At 38.3% G+C, this 3,736-nt stretch overlaps 1 non-coding gene across 1 annotated transcript; it reads left to right on the top strand.

Annotated features, from left to right (window-relative positions):
• The first annotated feature begins 3,206 nt into the window (after nucleotides 1-3,206).
• LOC132366803 (small nucleolar RNA U83B) lies at nucleotides 3,207-3,300 on the top strand. The gene has a single exon (XR_009503529.1). It is a non-coding gene; the product is annotated as a small nucleolar RNA U83B (small nucleolar RNA).
• Nucleotides 3,301-3,736: the final 436 nt, after the last annotated feature.

Raw genomic sequence — 3,736 nt, 5'->3', positions numbered from 1 at the left:
TTGTATGTTTGATTAGGTCCCATTTGTTTATTTTTGTTTTTATTACCATTGCCTTGGGAGATAGCTAAGGAGATCAATTTTCTTATCTTTCTTCATTCAAGGTGGTTGAATCACAGGTGCAGTGGCAGTAAGGGAATGAGTCAGCTTGAAGAACAGGAACTGGTGAATGGAGAATGGTCTTCGAGGGAGCCCACCTCCTGGGGAATATTTTCTGGACTTCCCAGCAGAACCCACAGAGCATTGAAACAAACACACACAAACCAAAACCAAATACCAAAACACTTTACGGGAATTTTACTAAGGTGAAAAAAATAAGCTAAATTATTTACAACATTATTTGGTAACCACAGTGGAAGGTACCCCTTACTGCCGTGATATTGGCATGCATAAAAGAAGGTATGCATGTTCTGACGAGTCATCCGCTTATCCCAATTGTAGGTCATCGGGGAACTCTGGGCCCATTCTAATGCCAGTCTTAGTTCTGAGGTCATTTCAGTAAAATAAAACAGAATTACTTCTCCACTGAAAGCTGATTAATACTTGACTGGTTAACACAGAAATCACATAATTAAATGCGTGCATAGGCCAGACAGGAACTATAAATACATTTAAATGGCCAGGTGTGTAGACAGGAGTGGTGGGGGTCATAACATTGTGGCGATAACAGTGAACATTCAGTTGAGTGTTAACACGCAGAAATAGAGGCCTGATTTTCTGCAAATTTTCAAAAGTCTAGGAATCTGGATTTTATGTAGAAATGATTTCAACATAGTTTATTTTACTAAACATTGTGTACATGAAGCAAAGCCTATCTTCTGTCTAGTTGTAGCTGATTGAACACAAATTTTCTACCACTAGTGGCCCATTATTGCACAACCATTTACTAAGAAACTACTATGTTTTTGGTGGATACAAGTGAACCAGTACTGCATGTGGAAAGATTGAGTCCCACCTAGTGGGGAGGTAGACAGATCAATATGGGGTACGATGCTTTGAGTATGTAAAAGATGAGTCTTAGGCAACATGGGAAGAAAAATTATCTCTGCAGGGACAAGCAACTGGAGACTTCATGGGGGAAGTGGGACTTGAGTTAAACCAAACTTGAGGGATGAAAGAATGTCAAGGTGTTAGAAGTTTGCCAGACTGTTGCATTTGGTTAATTTACTCTTAATGACTAAGCTGTACTGTATTGTTAATGAGATTGTACTGCTTATCTGTCACTTTTCATTAAGATCTATGATCCATTTTAGCCACTCATTACAACTTTTTAAAAACAGTTTTATTGAATTATAATTTATATATTATACAATTCACCTAAAGTATATCATTCAACATGTGTTAGTATATACACAGCGCTCTGCAACCGTTACCACAATCTAATTTTGGAACGTTTTTGTCCCTTCTAAAACACATTCCACACCCATTTACAGTCATTTCCCATTCCCTCCTCCTCAGCCCTAGGCAACCATTCATCTACTTTCTGTCTTTATAGATTTGGGCATTTTTTAGAAATGGAATATTCCAATATGTGGTATTTTGTGACTGCTTTCACTTAGCATAATTTTTTCAAGGTTCATTTATGTTATAGCATGTATTAGTGTGTTATTTCTTGTTATTGCCAAATGATATTTCACTAAATGAATATACCGCATTTTATTTACCTATTCATCAGTTGATGGACATTTGGGTTGTTTCTACTTTCTGACTATTATAAATAATGTTACTATAAACAGTGGGTGCAAGGTTTTATGTAGACATTTGTTTTCTTCTCTTGGGTCTATACCCAGGAGGGAATTGCTGGGTCATAGAGTACCTATGTATAACATTTTGAAGAACTGCCAAATATTTTTCAAAGTGGCTGCACCATTTTACATTCCCAGCAGCAATGCATGAGGATTCCAGTTCTTCCACATCCTTACCAACACTCGATAACATGTCTTTTTGTCTATAGTTAGCCAGTTGGTGTGAAGTGGTATCTATTGTTTTGATTTGCATCTTCAGTAACTGTTGACGTAGAACAAAAACACTGCCAGTTATTTCTCAAGCAAAAATGGGTTTATTCAGGATCGGCAAAGAATTGCCACATGGGATCTACAACAATCATGAGCCGCATGCAAGTCCTCTGCAACAAGGAGAGGAAAACTCATTAAAAGAGGGAAAAAGGGGGACTTCACTGGTGGTCCAGTGGTTAATACTCCACGCTTCCACTGCAGGGGGCACGGGTTCGATCCCTGGTTGGAGAACTAAGATCCCGCATGCCTCATGGCATGGTCAAAAAATAAAAAGTGAAAAAAAAAAGGAGGGAAAAATAAAGTTGGGAGGCCTATAGCAAACAGAGTATATTGGAAGAATTGAGAATTTGAAATATAATGGCTTTTCATTGGCTGAGTTGTGAGAGTCTCTCATTGGCTGAGCTCTTGCCAGGCAAGAGAAGGAAATCTTTCTTCTTCCGGTTGAGCTGTGTTATCATTGTCAATAGTACATGAGAGCTCCCCCTTCTGGCCGCTTCACTCTTTTAACTGAGGTTTCTGTTTATTCATTTTTAGATAACATAATTTACATAATATTTTCATGTAGTTGTTGGATATCTGATATATTCTTTGGAAAAATAACTATTCATATTCATTCCCATTTCTAAATTCTTTTCTTGTCTTTTTCTATTGAGCTATAGGAATTTTTTTTATATATATATTCTACCTAAGGGTCCCTTATCACACATGATTTGTAAATATTTTCTCCCATTCTGTGGGTTGCCTTTTCACTTTTTGATGGTATTGTTTGCATCACAAAAGTTTTTAATTTTGATGATACGCAATTTATTTTTTTCATTTAATGCTCTTGCTTTTGGTGTAGTATCTAAAAAATTAGCTTAACAAAGTCATGAGGAGTTACACTTTTGTTTTCTTTTAATAATTCTATGGTTGTTGCTCTTTCATTTGGGGTTATACTAAATTTTGCATTAATTTTTTTGTATGTTGTGAGGTAGGAGTCTAACTTTATTCCTTTGCGGGTGTCCTAGAACCAACTGTTGAAAAGACTGTTCTTTCTCCATTAAATTTTTCTGCATCTTTGTTGAGAATCAATTGAGTATCAATGTAAAGATTTAATTCTGGATTCTCATTCATTCCATTGAACTATATATTTATTCTAAGCCTACACTTCATTAGAAATTGTTAATTCTCCAACTTTATTTTTAAGTTTGTTTTTCCTTTCAGTAATGAAGCTCCTGAATTATTGCGGGGTCTAGTGTCAGAGTCAGACTGTGGAAGTATTCCTTGCTGTCTTCCTTCTGAGAACAGCTCTGGTCAGGTGGCTGGGACCACCAGAATCTGGGGGTGCGGGGGGTGGGAGTGGCTCATGTGTTGTCAGACCTGCCTCCAGCCCCATGCTGGATCTGTGCTGACCCAATGGCCTTGCACCTTCCCAGGGTGGCTTCGTCCACTACAGTGAAGTGACCAATTAGTTTATCATGCTCAAAGGCTGCATGGTGGGAACCGAGAAGCGTGTGCTCACCCTGAGCTAGTAGTTGCTGGTGCCGACCAAATGGCGGGCCCTGGAGAAGACTGACCTCAAGTTTATAGACACCACCACCAAATTTGGCCATGGCTGCTTCCAGACTGTGGAGGAGAAGAAAACGTTCATGGGACCACTTAAGAAGGACCGAATGGCAAAGGAAGAAGGGGCCTAATGTCAGAACAGATTTGTACAGCTGGTAGAATCTCAATAAAGTTATTTT

Source organism: Balaenoptera ricei, chromosome 5 (genome assembly GCF_028023285.1).
Source record: "Balaenoptera ricei isolate mBalRic1 chromosome 5, mBalRic1.hap2, whole genome shotgun sequence".
NCBI classification, from domain to species: Eukaryota; Metazoa; Chordata; class Mammalia; order Artiodactyla; family Balaenopteridae; genus Balaenoptera; species Balaenoptera ricei.
This window is presented reverse-complemented; position numbering and strand designations above follow the sequence as displayed.